Below are 20733 nucleotides of genomic sequence, written 5' to 3'. Positions count from 1 at the left end.
GCATATCATAAACTCTTGTAAAGAACATGTAAAAGCATGCTTGACTAAACAGCAACTATGTGGTGGTCTGCACTTGAGTTAACGTGATGTGTTTATGCATGGCACTTTCTAATAAACGCTCTACCTATCCAGCTCTTAATAATACTTAACTTACCGCCTCCTTTCAATAAAAATTATTTAGGTAAAATAATACAGCAATAATCACCACGTTTCAAACAATAATTAATCTTTCTGGGAGGTCACCCACAATAGTTAATATAAGCACGACGTAGCCAGATAGCAATTATTCAGCCTGAAGCAGTGATGGAAAACCTACATTCTTTATAAAAATAGCTTAAACTTCTAAGTCTTTGAACTATTTTAAAGACTTAAATGGCAACAAAAAGTCAGACAAAGGCTGATACCAGTAAACAAGTGTCAGCAGGAAAAGAAATACAGAACATGGTTTACATGCACTGTCTGCCCTAGGGATGAAGTTAACCCCAGGATGAAGGAGCTTCACAAGGCGCTCTGCATCTTCTAGGCCTGCAGTTTTATTTGACCTTCTGGTGTGTTAGTAGACATATTTAAGTCTGAGTTTTCCCATTGGCTTCAGTGCAAACACGCACACATGTAGTAAAGAACTTTGCCTGATTGGGTACCGTGAATAAACCCCTATTTTTATAGGCGTTCATTTCCTACTGGAGTCACTTGAGTTCTGTTGCATGTTTACTGTTTCCAGCCAGTTCTATGTAAATCTCCTCGCTTAATTCTGTGAAAATTATTGATCAAGTAAACTACCTGAGAATGATAAGTGTATATAATATATATTTAATATGCAATATAAAATAGTACATAATGAAAACCAAAACATAGAAAAGTTTGGTTTAAAAACTGCCTTTAAGTAGATAAGCTTGTAAGACAATACTTTATATACGGATTTCTGCTAAAGAAAGCCGTATTTCTCAGTCATGTATATCTATACTTCATTTCCAAATCTGAAATATACTTAGAAAAAAAACAGATTTTGGTAATTAATTCAAGCCACTGGTTCTCCCTGGACTTCTTTTCAAAATCCCAAATCCCTGACATTACTCAGATGTAGGATTCATGCTTAAATGGATTGGTAAATTATTGGTTAAAACTGGATGCTTCCAGTTCCCAGAAATGAGGGCATCTAATATGTACCTCTTCCAAGGGCACAAGCAACAAAATTTTCCCAAAGTCTAGCTATAGTTTTCCATGTGGTGACTCCCAAGCCACCAGACAATCAGTTTCTCTTTCACTTTTCCTGTCTTCACAACATGTTTTTCTGTGATTTTTCTGTGATCAGCACATTTTTTTCTTTTTTATTTTAAACAGGGGTAATAAAGCTGATTTTTTTTTGTTTATTTAAGATTAAGAAACTCAGCCACCCAAATGCAAAACATCTTAATTAGTAAGGCACTGGAGCACAGCAATCTAAATAAAAATCTCACAGCTGAATGAACGGAATGTTTGCTATACAAATGATCTTATATGAGATCAATATGGCAAACTACTCCTAAAGCAGAGAACTAAAATTATGCAGCAATGCCCAGAAATATATTACCAAGAATGTTATATCACAAAACTCATTTTCCAAGAATCTGTCTCCGTCATCACTTTGACATTTCCAGTCTCTTTTCAAGGATGTTTTCATAGAGTGCCATGAGCCTTCAAAGCACTGAAGTAGCCACACCAAGATGCCGTAACAAACTTTTTTGTAAGCACAGAGTAAACCCAAATTAAGAGCAAAAATAACCCACCTATACATGTAAATACAAAGAATGATCATCTTGTTTCAAGCCTCCTGAATAAATTATTTTAGTTCAGAAGAATTACTCATTTTATAGGGTTGAAAGTAGGGAGGCAAACCATTTGAGCTTTAGAGGTGACATTCCTCTGACTAAATGCCAACGCTTACAACATAGTCATCTGTATCTTGGCTAGTTGCCCTAGGCTCAACGCACAGTCAATGGAGAAATGTACACTTCCTAAAATAGACATCTAGAACAGATCAGATTAATTACATCCTTGAGAAGCGGATTTCTATCCCCTGATTGTAAAGAAAGACTACAGGGAATGAGCTCAGCTGCAGACCTGCTCTCCCGTGTGTGTCTCAAGCCTGGCAGGATGTATCCCGCTCTAAGTGCCTATCAGCTTTCACATCCCTTTAATTCGAAAATCTGATCCCATGTTTACCAAAATGAAAGTGAAAAAAAAGAGCTTTCTAATTATAGTAAAGCTATTTAAATATAGTTAGAAAGTTGTTTAGTCATGTGTTATATGCACAGACATATTAAATAGTGCTGTTACTACTTACAGTTTTCTGTAACATTTTAACTGTGCTTAACCAGTTTTACCGAGAACAGAAGTAAGGGAAATATCTAGACTTATATTTTCTGAATTACACGTTAACTGGCACCACTGGGAGCCACACAGGAGCTCACATGGAGTCTCCTTGGTTTCTGACTCACTCAGCATGCACATGAAGCTTCTGTTACAAACACCAGGGACCGGCAGGACTCGTGAACATATGATGACACTTCACTTCCTATTCCCATTTTTTGAATACAGATGGTCCCAGCGAGTGCTTTTCTTAGTGCCTTGCAAGTACCAACAGCTGAATCCTAATTTAAAAGTGCATAGATTAAAAAAAGTTTCTTCTCAGTTAGCACACTCCCAAATGTTAATCTTCAAGACTAGTGAATGTAACATTACTTCATGAAAATGCATTCTCATTTCACTCTAACTTTGGCTTCCTCCTGTCACAGCCTCATCACAACTCTTTTCTCCCAACCTCAAAACCCTGGCGTGAAAAATGTAACCGATTTGAGGCACAGATGAAAGATTTCATCGCACTGCCCCAAGAGAAGGGAGGAGGGGAAAGAAAGCACTTCTGCGTCATAGCTGCCACTCGTGTACCAAAAACAGCCAGTGTGACAAGCCACCACAAATATGATGAAAATCATTTTAACAGACAGCACACCTATCCCCTCAAGTCCCATGGACAAGCAGGGTAAGGGTTTGCACCACGCTCGGTTCCCTCGCTCTTCCTGATCTATCAACACCAGCCCAGCCATGTCGCTTTAGCTCCAGCACCCATAGCACCCTGAATAATGCAGTTACATATCCTGCCACTACTCTCCTATATCCCGTTACTACTCTTCTACACCTGATGTGGGTAAGCATTGATGCATTTATTTTACAAATATTGTTACTATTTGAAATTGTTCTCCTATTCAGTCAATGTCCAAGTTGGTTGTCCTCTGCTTCATTTTGCCTTTGGTTGCACATGTCAAGTTGCATTCCGTACTTGAAGGACAGTGACTGAAAATATCTGAAATTAAATCCCCTACATAACTTCTACCCATTATCTTTCGATAAGAAAGCAGACCCAGATAAATTCCCATTGGCAAGACTGTGTATTGTGGGACTGAAAATCACCACGCTGGAGCACCTCAGTCTCATCTCTTACACAGGGGGACTTTCTCGCCATTTACCTTGTAAAGCAGTTTGTCAGGATACTAATCTGATCATAATCACCTCTCACATGAAAATTTACAACAGATGCAGGTATTTAACCAAATACAGAGTAAGGCAAGGCAAAAAAAAAGAAGGATGGCAGACAATTACACAGAGGATAGGGTACCGTTCAGTCATGAACGTATGCCAAAAAAATCTCCAGTATGGGGCAGGCTTTTGCTTAAGAGAAAGGACAAAGATAAATAATTAGTATGATTATTTTGGGGCAGGATACTTCTAAGTGAAGTGATTTCACTATGGAGACAAACCAGTTTAATGTTTTCCAAGTCCAGCAGACATACTACCGACTTGGAAAATGCAGTTAGTTCATCCTACATAGTGAAGTGCCCTGTGGGAGCAGATGCTGATAGATAGATGACAGTTTGGAAAAGCGGCTTTCAGTCACAATCAATACACCACTTCAAACTTTCCCTTCAGAAGCTGATAGTTTTAATCTGGAAACTGACAGCAATCTGACCTAACAAGTATCTTAGTACAAATCCTACAGTAACAATAGAGCAAAAGAGTGGTGGCACATTATTTATCTTAAAGAATACACAGTTCTTGCCTTTAAAGACTCTGAAAGTGGATGCACATATGAAGAAGGTAGGAAAGAAACTCTGGGAAGATGAAGCAGCTAGGGCAATACAAACTACCCAAATCAATGCCTTTGCTAGTCCTAATATACATTTTACAGTTGTTTAGCTAGCTTAATAATGCCATTTCTTAACCCTCACACTTGGAAAAAATGGGATGTAGTCCTCTAATCCTTAAATTAAAGAACATGCAACTTTATGCTGACAAAGGTTTTAATCATCCAGGACACAGAGTCTACCATTATCAGAATTTTAATTCACTGACATAATTCCATGGTGCGATCAGATAAAGAAAGGAAAATAATGGCATCCTCAAAAGCCCAGATTCTAATAATCTTCACTACTAGTCACAAGCTGGCAGACAAGCTGAATGTATAACAAGATAAGGGCACAGGCAATAAAAATTCTCACTCAAAGGGCTCTCTGCTGGCATTCAGTGATTTCCCAGCAGTCTGTTATTAGGGTCCCAAACCCCTGATCCTTCTCTTATTAGCCAATGACAAAAATTCACTTGCCTACAGGCAAGGGAAGAGTCATTATAGGCATGGATGCTACTTCTTAAGCACAGGAAGAAAGAGGCATCACTGATTATAATGCCAAATTAAAAAAAAATATAGAATTATTAAAATCTGTATTCTGTTTACTACACTATAAATAATAATTCCATAGGAAAACACACTTTACATGTGAAATCAGCAACCACTGAACATTTATTTTTCCAGGTGGCTTTTATCATTCTGTTCTTAACAGTTTCAAATGGCATTTTCCCCTTCTGCTTTGGACAACTTCCACTGGTGAATGTGAAGTATCTGTTTCCTCCTTACAAAAATCCGATTTGGGAAGAAATTCTCACTTCAATAAAGAAACAATGACAAAAGGAATGTAAGATTTTCCTAGGCAGGCCTACCTCAGAAAATGTCCAATACCTACCATTTTCGAGAATAATGCCACTAATAATGAATTCTCCAACCCAAGGAAAAATCTTCTTGTCATGCCCTCTGTCTGCTTTCATGTAGTTATCCCCTGATACTCTGTTATCACAGGGCACAGTTGCTCAATATTATTTTGTGCCTTTCTGAGCTATGTAAAAATGCTCTTTATTATCGCCCGTAGCAAAGCCACCCTCTGAAGTGCTATGGTACACACAGAGCCACGTTTCGTTCCGCCCCTTCCAGAAGTGCTAAGAGCTTTCTAGAATCATACACATACTTTTAGTTGCTTCACTGCACTGAGTGCAGCTGAACTGGATAGGGGAAGGATTATTTTGTCAGAGTACTGTAATGGAGTGAACTGATCTGGAATAGTCATGACCCCCTATAGCTGACCCTAGCGAATGCAATCAAAGAAAAGGGCACGTCTGTGTGGCGAGTCCCAGCACGTTGCACATCAGTGAGATAACTTGCACGGCTCTTCTCCAGTGGCTCACTGGGAGGAAAGCTCAGTCTGTAATTTTAATAGCAAATAGTACAGCATTACATGCCACTGCTCACGTAAGGAGTACAGGGCTGTAAAACAGCAGGTGAGATGTTTGCTCCATCGACTGCTTGACAGAAGGGGCAGGTCAGCTAACGCCTGTAAACTGTAGTTCAAAAGTGGCGTGACACACGGTCTTATAGATATAGCAACCAGCATTGCTCCAAAAATTTAGTTTCCCAGGTAAAATAGATAAACGTTTGTTTATCCCAGAGTTCAGGAGTGTTCCTAAACTCACTTGAGTTGCAGGAGTTACGATGAAAGCTTATAAACCAGAGGTGACTACAGCAAAAAAGGGAAAAGATGTTACCGGATTCTTACATGCTTCTCTCCCTCCTATGCATCAATTAAAGTGAAGTTTATGGGCTTGTATGGAAATTTCAGGAGCGCTGAGGCACTAGCAGGCTGATGAGAGAGAAAACTAGTATACCAAAATCCTTTCAATATTATTATGCATTTCTTTCAAGCATTTGGGCAGACTAAGCCAGTTCTCTCTCTCCCTCTGCACACTGAGCATCTGCCATTTCCAGTTCCTACTCCCCATCCCATCTCATGAAGTCATTAGGGTTTTTTATGAGTTATTAACATGTAAAGAGCTGCTCTAGGGCACCAAGTGCTCTGCAAGTCACTTACTAGAAGGGCACAGACTTCTTTGGCTATATATAGAGCTCAAGCTATAGCTTGAACAAGGGTGCATTCCTGCTCTGCTGTCTCTGGGCAGCCTTGCTCCTGGCTCAGCCAGGTGACAGGAACATCCAGGTGATGCCTCCTGGCCAACAACAGCTCTGCAACCACACCTAGGAAAGCTGCGTAAGTTCATTTCATGCGTCTTTACTTTCACCCATTTACATTTAAATCTTGCTCTGGGTTGCCCAGATCCTAACTGATGGAGGAAAGCACTTAGACGTCAATAGGAAGCTGCCCTTCCCTACAGAGATGTACAGGGAAAGGGCTGGACTCTCACATAAATACTGCCTCCAAGTCACCTCCCTGAATGGAAAGAAGAACTTAACTGGTGTAAATGCAAAGACTGAGACTACTTAAAGAACACTCAAACCAAGCTAAGGTTTGATCTCTCTTTGGCAGAGTATTTTTACTTTATTTGGTTGTTTTTCCTTAAAGCTGGCAGAATGACAACCCCAGAACAGCTGGTTTTTTGTAAGGCCTGGTACGTCAGGAAACCTAGCCCAAACGACTCCAAGTCTCAAAGACAGATTTCACCCTTTGCTCTCATAAAGCACAATAAACTTCAGGGCAATCTGAGTTTGCACTTAGATCTTGGAGTCTGTAGATGTGCTGACCAAAAACCAGAAAGGAATCCTGAAGTGCAAGCACAGCAGGGCTAGTCCCCTAACGCTTAAAAAGATATTACTGTGGTAGGAAAAAGAAGCTGAAGGAGTTGAAAAGGGTTGAAGAAGTTTAAAAATCCCCAAACATCATACCTCTTCAAGACAGCTTTTGCTTTCCCTGTAATTTAATTGATACTTCAGTTGTTTCTTTGGGGAAGACAGTCATGTGGGCCTTCTATGTGCACCTGTAATTGCCCTTAAGTTGCAGAGAGAGCTACTGTTTACAGGGAAGTTTCCAGTACAGCCTGTAGTTTACACTTAAATTAGTTTCAGAGGTTACACAGTTGGACTACAAGCAAGAGGACACAAAAATGAGAGATCTGGAGAAGATCCTCGAGGTCAAAGGGGTGACAGCTCTCAGCAAGAGTTTCCACATATGCAAAATCTAGACTCGGTGTTTTGTAAACAACAACAAAAGAGAAGATCCAATGGGATGTGAAGGAAATTGCAGTGCTGAGAGGCTTGTGAGGCTCAGTCATTGCAGACAGACGGGAAGAGCAGTCACCAAGAGACTAATTGGGACTTGCGTCAGGTTAAAATTAACTGTTGCATCTTTTTGGCTTGCTGGATAGAGTTTGATCCGGATCAGGCTCAGGATGTGGTGGTCACAAAGGAGACGGTGCCTTGGTGGCCCCGAGGCGCAGCAGTGGGGGCAGGTGGGAGGGCTCCTTCTGGGGGGGGCACACTCACACACCTCCCCTGCTGACTGCCGGCCGCGGCACCTCCTGCTCAGCAGACCAGCGTAAACATACACGCAACCCCAAGCACTAATCTCACCAACATCAAATAAGATGATTCATTTATTTAAAGCCGAGTGCTTGCATAAACACTTCTCTGAGCTCCGGGGAAAGAAGTGCAAGAGACCAAGAAGCTGCAAAGAGTGAACCAAGGACAGCAGAAAGTCCCAGAGAAGATCAAAAGTTCACAGCTACAGGAACAGACAAACTTTCCCAGAGAGGGAACAGCTCTTCCTTTCCCCAGAGGACACTTTTTTTTTTTTTTTTATCTGAGGTTTTTGGTGTGTGCTTTCAGCTGTCTGCATGTTTGGGGGCTTGTTTTCATTAATTTCTGAAGTGAGAGACTTTTAGGTTTATTTATTTATTTTGTTAAGGTCTCCAGCTGTCGGGGGTTTTTTTTTCCCCTTTTAAATGAGACCTTAATTGTTAAATATCCCTTTTTTCAGCAGAATTAACTAACCTTGGAAATAGGATTGTTTTTGTAACCAGGTGGGGTCCCACCCATCTGCACTCAGCATTATTCATACTGGCCCTCATCCAGAATTTTCCCCAAGACTCTTCAGGGTGGATTTCATTCCTGTTAAGCTCAAAACAAAATGCCGTGGCCTGACCTAGCCTCTGTCTCCTTTCAGCTCTCCTGGTTCTTCCTGAAAGACCCACCAAGCACCCATCATGCCCTGTCCAAGGAGACTCGCAGCTTTTCATGGTCCTAATGGCAAACACATGGTGCAGACAGAGGAATCAGGCAAGGAGAACAGCTTGGTGTATTCACAGAAGCTCCTCAGCCTGAATAACCCACACACCCCGCCCTGAGAAGCCAATCTTTTCATTTTCCAAAGGGTATTCTTTGATAACGTTGTGCGTTAGCAGAGTTGAAAATCAGGTAGCTCCCAACATTTTCAGGTATTTATTTTCTTCTGTCTCTATCTCTTACAGCCAGCAACATCATCCATTAAGTATTTCACTCTATTCCCTAGCGTGGACTTGCTTACAACAATCAATCCCACTCTCCACAAGGGCAATTTCTTTTGGTTTGATCTATTCTAAGTCCCAGCGGCAGAACAGCATCAAAGAGTGGCCCCTCTGCAGCTCAGCTCCTGGCCACCGCTGCCTTGGTGACACTCAGCAGCGCTGCTTCTTATCTAATGACTGCCTTTTACATTATCTATCTTATTTTCAGCTCCTACCGTTTTAGCATTTCCTCACTGCAGCCTACCCTGCTTGCAGGGCTGAAACAATGTCTGTTCCTTCGGTCTGCACCACAGCAGGCAGCCGGCTGCTCTGCTGCATGCTTATGGAGCAGCAGCAGTCCCCAAACGATGACATGGGACTCAGCTCCTGAGGCTGATTCCTGCTGGCAGCTTCCCCTCTCCTCATCTTCCTGCTGGAACAGGACTGCTTATGGTTTTGGACTCTTAAAAGTCCTCTAGGAAGTGGTTGCGCAGCCATGGTGCCTGGCTGCTGGAGGTCATAGCTCAGAGTTTCAGCCTCTCCTGGCCCCATCCCCTGCTTGGGCAGAGATGCTGGGACCCAGGGGCTGATGCCAGCTCAGCCGTGAGGATGGGCACCACCGGCACGCGGTGGCTGACAGTACCTTCTGAAGCCAGCCAAGGGTGTCTGTCCATCAGACCCTTCCCCTCAGCCGCCCAAATGCTCAAGGACAGCCCCAGCCCTTGAAGAAGGACAATGCGCAGCACTGTTTTGAGCAGACCCCTTTTCACCTGGGTGTACAGGTCCCTGGGGCAGGGGACGGAGCTGCAGCTGCTGCCCTGCCTAGTGCCAGTTCAGCAGCTGGGGCCATAAAACCTGTCCCACTAACATGGCACACAGAGGGGAAAACCACAGAAGTCATTCATTCTATAGCCAGCTAGCCGATTCACATGATTTTTTCCCTGACAGAGCAGGTAACTATCTTGCTACATGTATTTCACATTTTATGAGCATTTTCCTTGCACCTGCTATTGCATGTTTCTTACAGCATTTCAAGCTTCCTTGCCCAATTCTGCTACAGAGGTAGTTTCTACCAAGAATTGGCTAGTTAAAAAACACAAGAATTATAGATCATACTCTGCTGTTGGCCATCAACATTACCAATCTGAAGATCAGGGCCTTAACCTTTTAATTGACATTTTAACAGTAAATATATATATTTATTAGCAATTAGCCATATGCCACAGGTGTGGCAAAGGCAGCTCTAACATATATCACCTATATATATATACACACTTTCTATATATCTATCTATATACATCTACATATATATCTGTATATATCATATATAGAAGCAAACATGTGCCCATGAAGGAAGTCAGAATTATACACTAGCAATTCTGCCTGTTCCCATTGCTTCTTGCCCCTCCATCTACCTGTTAGCCAGGACTTTTTTTAATGGGTATGAAGTATCTCTTCTCCCAGGTAACAGGAAACAGGGCAAGAGGAAACAGCCTCCAGCTGCACCAGGGAAGGTTTAGACTGAATAGTAGAAAAAACTTCCTTCACCAGAACGGTCGTCAAGCACTGGAACAGGCTGCCCAGGGAGGTGGTGGTGTCACCATCCCCAGAGATATTTAAAAGACACATGTAGATGTGGCACTTAGGGACATGGTTTAGCGGTGGCCTTAGCAGTGCTGGTTAATGGTTGGACTCAATGATCTTAAAGATCTGTTCCAACCTTAACAATTCTGTGATTCCATGACTTTGCCTGGAAGGAAGCCAGGCATGAAGTGACTACCTGTCACTGTACTGAGCCTTGGAAAGGAAGGCAGGAAAGTTGCACTTACTGCAGCTGGCAAGAAAAGGTGAGCAAAGGAATCTGAAAATGGCAGTGAACCTGGTGTTACAATGAGAAAAATCGAAGAACCCGAAATGTTTCAGATTTCAGTAAAACTCCAAAACCAGACCAAGGTCAGTAGGGAAAACCAACCAAGCAAATACAAAACAAACAAACAAAACACTGACGAAGTGTTAATAAGCTTTTGCATGCTTAGAAGCGGGTTGTTGTAGCCGATCAGCTGACCTTGGCCACCACATTATAAACTTGGCTCCAAAAGAGCCCTAGAACAAGCTGCAAAGGCATGCATGTTCCCACAAAAAACAGCAAACAGCTTAATCTGAGAAAGCTACATTATTTCATGTAAGAATCAGAGAAGTCTGAAAACATATCTTTACTCCCTAACTTTTATGTTTGCAAAAAACACCGAAATTAATATAACTGCATCAACTCAGTAAAAATAATGCTGAAGATTAGAATGAGACTGGAGAGCATTGACTGCGAAAGCCTGAAGTTGTAACAGCTTGTGAATGGCTTGCCAATGCCATTGAGACGTAGTGGAATTCTCTTCCACTGCTTTATAAACATCATATTTTATTAATCACCCCAACAGTACACGGTAAATATTGGAATCTGTCTACAAAGCTGGTACATACGGGAAAAGCTCACTCCTGGTTGTTTTATTTTAAACAAAACCTACAGCAGCTCCCATTGTTTGTTTTCCACCCCCCCAGACTAGACAGCATGTGGCTTATGAGCCACTCTGATAGATACGATAAAGCTCCTGCCAGATCTGATTGATGACGGCACTAGGAAACGCTGCGAAGGTCACACTGTAATTCTCTCTTTGCAGCTGCTCCTGGTAAGAAATGGTATAGCAAAATAAAAACTGGATCTGCTAATTGCTAATAACAGGGAAATTCCCTCCTTACCTTGCCTCCTCGCCTCTTCCAGTTTTGAACAGGAATACCATAGGCATGTGTAACTGATGAGAGACCAGATAAGTTTCAAAGAGATACTTAAACATACTTCGGGGGGGGGGGGGGGGGGGGGGGGGGGAAGGAAGGGGAAATCCACCCACAGCAACTGGCCAGATATTGAGCCTTTATACATTTGAAGACAGCGCATGGTAGTTTAGCATAGGAATATTAAAGAGCTTTTACTATTTGCTTCTCTGCAAAACTGAGATAACATACCACTACATATTCTCTGTGGAGGACTGCTACCTCTTATAACGTAAATAGATGAATTAAGCTCCTTTCCCAACCCAAAATCCACTCCTTTTAAATGAAGGAAGCCAGCATGCTCATTAAAAGTGGCTATCAGAATAAATTCAGCAAGGCAGAACACCAGTCAGTCAAGTAGGACACCAAAATCTTTAGACACCATAAATGTTTAGATGTGATCAGGACAGTGTTAAGAGACTTTTGGGAATTCACAAACATGATATAATGACAGTCCCCTAATGAATAATATATATTTAGTGCAACTCATAGCAATTACCTCACACAAAGTGCTATATTTCTTGGGGGTAAAATGTTGTTATCTTTGAGACATCAGCTACATTACAGATTAAATTTGAAACCACTGGTGTACTCCGTTCTGACACTTACTATTAATGGATGGAAATATTTTTATTCAGCATTTTGTACTCATGAAGATTTTGGCACAATAAGGCCGTTACCAACCTCTGTCCTAGAGAAAGCCTTTATCACCCAGCTCAAAAATACATGATAGCAGAGATATGCTGGCAGCAGAAATCCCCCAGTCAGTCCAAAAACTCACACTACTATGTCATCATGAAAGGAATAATGCACTGATTTTTTTTAATATTTTTTTTCTTCTTCAGTTTAGGAAAGAGATTTAAAGATGACAATCCTATGCAGTTTTGCTTATTTTACTGCTAAACGTACACCATCTTTTAAGATACCGCTACATTCAAAAGGCAGTATCTATACAAAATCAAACCTATTACAAGCCCTCTTAGGAGTTTCTTTTCTAGATTCCTTGATGGACTCTGGTAAAATATTCAGCAGTTATTGAATCATCCTTTTCACAGCCTAGTGTATTCTCCCATGGCTACTCTAAGAAAGGTGATCACCATCTGCTTATTTGGACATTGTTGTTGCTAAGGGCGCTCAGCACCTTGAGTAGTCAGACCTTACTAGTCACCGTATATCATGACCAAATTTCTGTTAAGGTGGCAGAAGGGTAATGGACAACAGACAACTCTATTTATGACATTCAGTGTTTCTTTTCTTACTGTAACCTTGGAAAATAGGGCTTATGTCTGAAAAAGTTCATTTATTATCTGCTATGAGATATCCCTCTTTCCACACACCCCAATTATGTTTCTGCAATAATATTCACTAGCATCAACACGTGTTTCATGACCTGGAGAGTCACGAGGCAGCTTCTAGAGAGTAAGAACAATTTATATAGTGTGTATATATATATATATATACACACATAGATAGATATATATATACACACACTAGATAAAAAATATACAGTATTTTACAGTGCTGTTGCAGATGCAATACAAATACACAGCCTTCACATATACACAGATGAGTAGGTGCAGTGCAACGCTTGCCCTGGTGTAACCCCTGCACACTGCACTCAGGGTCACCCCTGTGCCATTGCAGCTACATGTTTTCCTACCTGCTCATAGCTTTGACAGACTATTCTCAGTACTACTCTATGCAGACACTCCCCAAAAAGGTATCTGAGGTAATATTAAAAACTTGAATTTGGTCTAAGGTCAGCTTAGGATGCTTATAGTATGAAAGCTCACTCCTCCTGAATTTCAATAGATAACCTTAATATTAATAGACGTAGGAGTACATTTGAGGCTTAGCTTTTTCAGTCCTGCTTCAGAGTTCACAGTAACTGTAGCCCTTTGGTTGATTCCCATTTTTCTATTATTTTTGTTGGGTTTGACTATCAGAGTTCATCTGGAAGCCTAAGAACATTTTATATTAGAGTATATTAACATGGAATAATGTCTACTGAGTGTGCAACACACTCACCTGCCCAGCCCAGACAAGCAGTTCCTGTGCCAGATGAAACACTGTATTTGTTAATGAACTGATGAATCAGAGGAAATTCAGGGTCATACCAGCAGCCAAGTGTCATTCACATCTAAAACAAGCTGAATTGTGACTAAAACCCTAACAGCACACAATCAACTGATCTGTATAGGAGCTTGGAAGTGTAGGTCCTTGCATCCCACCCTCCCACTTCAGCAGGAGACCTCTTGCAAATGAATATAAAGCACATCCATTCCCCTCCTGGCCCCCTCCTCACAAAACAAAGAGCGCAGCCTTGAACAATGCAGTTAACCAGGCGGGCTTCTGGATACCATACTCCCATTGACTGACATACCAGATACGAAACTTCTGAAAATGGACAGAAATTAAATCGGTGGGCTCCAGACTGCATAAACCAGCCCCAAACCTCTGGCTCTTTGTCCTAGGGCAATGTCTCAAGGAAGTCTGCAGGCAAGCAGCGGGGCAAGACAATTCCTGATCTGACCTTACAGCAGGTTGTCTTTGCACTACTGAAAGAAGCAGCACAATTAGACATATGCATACCAAATGCAGCCTGCCCCCATTGAGATCTCAGTATTATTTTCTTTTATGTTTCTGACAGCATCCCTTCCATTCTGAGAGCCTCAGGAGCTGAAAATGTAAAACCTCTCGACTACGATTATACGATTTTAAAATAGCGTGAGTGGCTGACCTATTGAAGTGTCTTTGCATTTTACCCCTCCTTGTTGCCACTGCTTCAAGAAACACCATAATTTCAACAACTCAGACCTTCCAAATCCCTTCATCTAAAATTCTACCTAAGACCTAGGAACACCTCACAAGACTTTGAAATTTGCTGACATATTTCCTAGGAAACACCAAACAGCACCACATATCACCAAACGCAGTGAGTATCTGCTCATTGTTCTGTGCGCAGGCTTGTCACCACAATCGCTGGGTACCCAGACAAACAAAGAAATCTGTAGATGCTTCTTTTCAGAACCTATTTCAAATTCTTCTTAAATCCACCTGGTGCCCTATAGCCCCAGAAAGACAGGATGGCTGTGCCCCTGGCTCTAATGCAGGATTCGCTCCTCTTCCACCCCAGTTACAAAAGGAAAAACGGAATGTTCAAAAGAAGAAAGCAAATGTGCAGCTTTTCCTATGGAAACCACCAGGAGGCATAAGGGATGACTGAAGGGCATCAAATGCCCATATAGGAGAGCACTGATGGATGGATCCATCTGGCTGCCAAGCTGTTTCCTTGTGCCCCTGCACGGACCCTTCCCAGAGAAGCAGAGAAAAAGAACTTCATAATACTGCTATTTTCATGAAAGAAAAGAGCAGTCCCGTAACACTCGGAGCAAGCAGTGGCAGAGCACCTGCGAGGGCGAGATACTAGTTACGGAAAATACCTCCAAGAGCTGCACCAAGGCATGCTGTGACATTTTTTTCCCTATGGAACAAAACAAAGAACTGCACAAGAGCAGAATCTGTCGGCTTAGGAAGCCCCGGACTGCAGTACAATATTTAATTAGATCTTTTTGGCTTTTATTTTATAGTCAGATCTGAGCTGAAAAGATCAGTCATTGCAAAGGTACGATAAATAAAACAGGCGTAGACGCACCGGGCGTTTGCATCAAACTGGTCATATGGGATCCAGAGGGGAGATCTGCTAGACGTCTCTGCTCCTGACTTCTGTCTTGTCTTGCCTTTCCTAAGTGTGTGCATTCGTTACATGGCCCTTCTGGGCAGGTGAACGTCTGTTTCCGAGTGATGCCTGCCTGGATCCATTCACCTTCTGTGACTCCAGAGCTTGCAGCTTATACAGCAACGGCTGCTCCTGGCTGTTTATCCGACTCTTTTGCTGCCTTATTATTTTCCTACCAGCTAAAACTTTGGCAAGTTTCCTCCATCCCCCCCGACACACACAAGGCACATAAACTCACACAGAACCAACAACGTTACAAGTGAGTTTCCAAAAAAACCCTCAGTGGAAGAAATCAAAATACGTCGCTGTGAACCAAACCGCCGCCTGCCAATCGCCGGCTGCTTTTTAGTTTTAACCTCTGTTAAACAGGAAATAAAAAGGAGGGAGTCGGGTGGGGAAGCCAATGGGATAGATCTGGAAGGATGGTTCACTTCGCCTTTGCCCTGACTGAATCCAGGACTGTAACATGATGCAATCTCTCGGCGATGATGAAACGGGTTCAAATGGCAAAGGCTGGAAGAGAGACCACCTCCTCCCACCCTAAAAGGCGGAAAATAATGCAACTCCCAGCTGTACAAAGCAGCAGCGGGGTTGCCAGGCTGGTGCCTTTCCCCGGGAAAGGATGCAAGTTTCGGGATGGCAGACAGCGGGTTCGTTGCCGAGGCTCCCAGCCGGATTCCTGCTGGGTGCCAGCCCGGGCACGGCCCGCACGGTGCAGCGGTGCCGGGGCCCGGCGGGGAGCCCAGGGGGACGGCGGCTGCCGGGGCTGCCGCAGCCTGATGCTCGGGCTCCCTTGCCGCGTTCTCCATGTGCTTCTCCCGGACAAGAAAACGAGCGAGATTTTGTTGGGAGTTCTTTTCAGGCTTTTCCCCAGTGAGCCTCCGGCTGTCCTAGCACGGGGCTGCCTGGAGCAGCCGCGGAGCCTCGGCAGAAAAAGCCCTTTTCTGAATCCAGCCCTTCCCCTCCCTCCTTTTTCCTCCTCTTTTCCCTTCCCGCCCGCGGAGCTCGGGGGAGAGATGCTGCCGGGAGCAGCGGGCGGGAGCCCTCCTACCTTTCCGGCCGTCCTGCCGCGGCTGCCGGCACAAAGCGGGCTCCGCGCAGCAGCGGGGGCGGGTGCAGCTCCGGCCGCAGCTCCGGCCGCGCAGCCCAGCGCCGCGCCGCGCAGCCAGCACCGCGCCGCGCCGGGGGCGGAGGGGCGGGGCGGGGGCGGAGGGGCGGGGGCGGGGCGGGGCGGGGGCGGGGCCGCGGGGGGGCGGCCCGCCCTCTCCTACCGCCCGGTCCGCGGCTCCCCCGCCCCGCGGGGAGGGGGCAGGGCGAGGCGGGGCGAGCGGAACAAAGGCGGGGGGTGGGGAGCGGGGTGCGGCAGCCCCCGGGTACGGGGCCGGAGGGGTCGGGGGCACAGGGCAGGAGGGATGCGCAGCAGCCCCCAGACTCGGGGTCGGAGGGGTCGGGGGTACAGGGCAGGAGGGATGCGCGGCAGCCCCCGGGCCCGGGGCCGGAGGGGTCGGGGGTACAGGGCAGAAGGGATGCGCGGCAGCCCCCGGGCTCAGGGCGGGAGGGGCCGGGGGTGCGGCAGCCCCCGGACAGGGGGTCCCGGTGGGCGCAGCTTCCCCGGGCAGAGGCAGGTGAGCCCCAGTGCTCCCTGCGAGGCTGGCGCTGGCAGTGCAGACACGGGTTTCCTGCCCCCGATGAAGCATCCTTGGAGCATGGAGGCTTTCCCAAGAAGAAAATGCCGGAATATTGCGGTATCGTAACTGGAGCTTCAGTGCAGCCCCTCCCTGTCCCATTCGTGCCCAGGAGATGCTGTTACTGCAATTCGGCTGCGGGGCAAGAACCCAAATGTGGAACAGGAGCCCACTGAGCATGTTGCCATTTATCTGAAGTCACAGTTTAAGATGGTGTAAAACCACACATAGACCCAACATGGGTATAGAACTGAGTTCTGTCATCTCAGTTTAGCTTGATACAAGCCAGATGTTGATTAAAGTTTATATTGACTAAAAGTGTCCTTCAAGAGCTTAAAAGCAGGCTTCAGGGTTTTAACAAAAATCTACGTTGGACCAGTGTAAACTTACATATGGACAAAGTGGGTAAACATGTTCCAACTTTGACAAGTTCACATATTTGGTTTTTTTCTCTGTCCATAAAGAATGGAAAATGCAGGTCACAGAGGAATGTTACAAAAGCAAGAACATTAGTTAAGGCAACATATTTCTTCATTTTTAGTCCAGCTGGGTGCTAGAGCATCTCTTCTTCAAGTGTAACAGTTGGATGCACAAATGGTTTCTTGTAAGAAGCATTTGTGTAACATTCTGCATGCAAGTTCATCATTCTGTACAAGGTTGTAGCTTATGCTGTCATACATCTTAAGAGTACACAACTCATTAAGCATCTTAAATTTTGGTGAATAAAATACTCTTTGATCTGGACAAGTTTAATGTGGTCTTCCGCCCTGTTTCATCATTCTCAGTCAGCCCGGCAAGGTGATACCCAAAGTAACAGGTTCAACCAGGGAAAATTCTGTTTATTCAGCATTTACACTGCATGGCCATCTAGGAAACGCATGAAATCTCTGTAGCCTAAACCAGGAGTGCTGAATTCACAATCCAGCCTTGTCAGGACAAATTACCTAGCCTAAATTCTCACTTTCAGCTGTTCTCTCTCTTGTACGCCTTTGGGTATGGGCAGGAAAGGACTCGCCTACTGCACGAGCTCTTCTGAGAGCAGCAGCCTGCTCCTACCTGCCCTTTTTTCATTCTGCTTGTTGGGAGCTGGCAGGAGTGGGATTTGGAGTAGTTATAAGTAATCATTTTTCTGGCAATATTAAAGGGCTTAGTCGGCCTTGAAAAATTAAACTGTAGCTCCTCTTCTCCACAGTTCAATTGCTTTCACCTATTGCTGTCTTATAGCTACTTGATTTGTATTGTGACCTGTAAAACGTGATTGCTAGTGAGAACAATCCACAACTTTGCTTGTAAAAGCACAGCCCTTGGCTGCTGTGGTGCACGCAGTGTAATCTGTGCATAGTACCACTGATTTGTATGCTTGCAGTGAATGCTTTCAGGATTCAGTGACTTTACTGCCTGTGGTTTGATAAATTTTAATGCACACCTTACATTAAGTAATAGCCTCTGCCTCCCCCAAGACATCGTGTAGCACCTCTGCAGTCTGTAAGAAGGTTGCCTGGTTCTAGCAACACTGCAGTGTTTCTTTCACAGAAATGTCCTGAAGATGTTAGGAAGTTGGTCAGCAAAGGCACAATGACGAGAAAAAGTCATCACAACACTGGCAAGAAAATAAGCACTTTATGGCCTATGCCAGATGAGAAAGTGAGATAACAAGTGGTTTGTCTTTAGGCTGATTGGTAAGAATGTCTTGTCTTCTAGTGGTAACTCCACAGGGGCTAAAGAACGGACCATCTGCCACAGAGGCAAACATCAGGCAGCACAAACAGTTCCTCTTGAAGACAAATTCTCTCTAAAGCTGAAGGGCTCAAAAGAACTTTTTTCTTATTTGAATTCTTAGTTCCCACAAATGATGCATTTTAAAATCGTGTGTGTGTGTGTCCCACTTCTGAGTGCAGCCATGTGCATTCCACAAGCTACTTCAGCTGCAAAATAGACCTTATGATTCAGTGAATTTCTTTCTCGTGAGTCTTTAATGACAATATTTAAATACAAATTCTATTTTATAGAATTAAAAGGAACAGCATGTAACTAACCTCAAACACAGTATCATCAAAATAAATCAACTGATTACTATGGAGCTTCTTGCATGGAAACTGAAGTCACGTCATTTATAGGAAATCTGCAGTTCACAGTGACTGTACATCATACTTTGCACCCAATAAACTTCTTAAACTAATGATCTTCTAACACAAAGTAGTAGAAGGCAAATTTGTATAAAACACTGTATTTGAAACACACATCCTCCATGCCTGAAAAAGTGCCTTCTAGCTTTAAGACCAAACACTCATGCACGTTCCAAATACTGTCTTTGTTCTCAATAGTTCACAATACATTTCTGCTCTATCAAGGGTAAATTCATTAATGTAGAAAGTCTTCACAAGCTTTAGGCATGACTTGATGAAGCTTAGTCATAGGGATGCCCATATCTTCCTGTAATCTTCTTAGCACTGGTTATCACAAAAAAAAGAAAAATAATCGAACAGTCCCAGCAGTAAGGTATCCCAATATAGTTCTTTACAAGACTGGGACTTTAACCATCAGATAATCCCTAGTGTGCTGAAGGAGAAAAGCCATGACAATGACAGGCCATGTTTATTATCTTTAGGATGTGCTTAGAACAGTTATTATGCATGTTTTAAGATATTTTTTTTCCCTTGGAAAATCAACATTGGATGAAATCTGAGAAACACAGGCATGAGAAAAAAAAATCTCCAACCATTTGTTGTGATTTAATGTCTTGTACTCAAATAATGTAAAAAGGCAGAAAAACAGTACTTTGAGCATTTAAAAGCATGGGTCAGTTTTTTAAAAATGATACACTCAATTACACTTCAAATCTGCCTTGGACTGAGTCCATAAGCAGACAACTCAATAGTGTTAGAGGCCCCAAAACCTCAGCAACATCATGGAGAGAAAACAAGTATAAGCAAAGCTATTGGATGATGTAAGTGATGATTGGTATCCCCTGAAAGCCTGCTCAATACTTTTCAGTAAAACCTTTCAAGGTGCCTCTACAAGAATATGGGGGTTTTTTTTCAGGATCTTCAAGTGAAATCATAGCGGTAAGAAAGAGCCTGTATGTTCTTGTCCTTTGGTACTGGAAAGGCTGTCAAAAAACTCTGCCTCTTTGCGTTGTTTGGGATTTGGTGGGGTTTTTTTTGTTTGGTTGGGGTTTTTTGGGGGGTGGTTGAGGGAATTTTGTTGTTTGAGCAGACATAAAATAAATACAATTGGCAAAACACTGACTTCACGTAGAGCTCAGACACTGGCCCGTGCAGAAGATGCTGGTGTCGGGCAGGGGAGATGAGGGCTGCCTGGAGCCAGCCTTGCTGCCGCTGCCTCCTGCCCTCGCACTGTGCTGGCACGGGGGAACGGACGGTCCCCAACAGTGAAAAGCAAGCAAAAATATTGTGCAATCTGGGCTGTCAAGAGATGGAGTGACATTACAGTAATTGCCACAGTAAAACATAATGATGGCACGATTTCAAAAACAGAAGGCAAGTTATGGCTTTTTAGAACAAAAATCTTCTTCTGTTACCTTGTGATTTTTCTGTAAGGAAAACATCAGTGTTTCTACAGCTGTCTCAGATGCTTGAGGCATTTACAAAGTAGAAATAAATGTCTTTTATGCACAGCAGAAAGCTCTCAATAAAGGTGGGGTTTTTCCCTTTCTTATATACTGTGATCCTATTATGGCAGAATCGACTTATTAAAACTAATACTCAGCATCATTCTGATTTTTTTTTAAAAGTGCCTTTTTGAAGCATCCCTTCAATGAGTTGTTTTGTTTTTTGGTTTTTTTGTGGGTCCCACATACTTTCCAGGTTTACTCAGGGAAAAAAAACCCCACCT

At 43.5% G+C, this 20733-nt stretch overlaps 1 protein-coding gene across 1 annotated transcript in view; it reads right to left on the bottom strand.

The window, feature by feature from the left end:
* AFAP1 (actin filament associated protein 1) overlaps window positions 1-16366 on the bottom strand; it is a 121804-nt gene extending 105438 nt beyond the window's left edge. The window contains exon 1 of the mRNA XM_040593390.1: window positions 16245-16366. The gene's annotated coding sequence lies outside the window, so the exon portion shown is untranslated. The remainder of the gene's footprint in view (window positions 1-16244) is intronic.
* Window positions 16367-20733: the final 4367 nt, after the last annotated feature.

This window comes from Falco naumanni, chromosome 1, assembly GCF_017639655.2.
Source record: "Falco naumanni isolate bFalNau1 chromosome 1, bFalNau1.pat, whole genome shotgun sequence".
Classification (NCBI taxonomy): domain Eukaryota; kingdom Metazoa; phylum Chordata; class Aves; order Falconiformes; family Falconidae; genus Falco; species Falco naumanni.
Note: the sequence above shows the minus strand (reverse complement) of the source record. Positions and strands in the feature narration are given on the sequence as shown.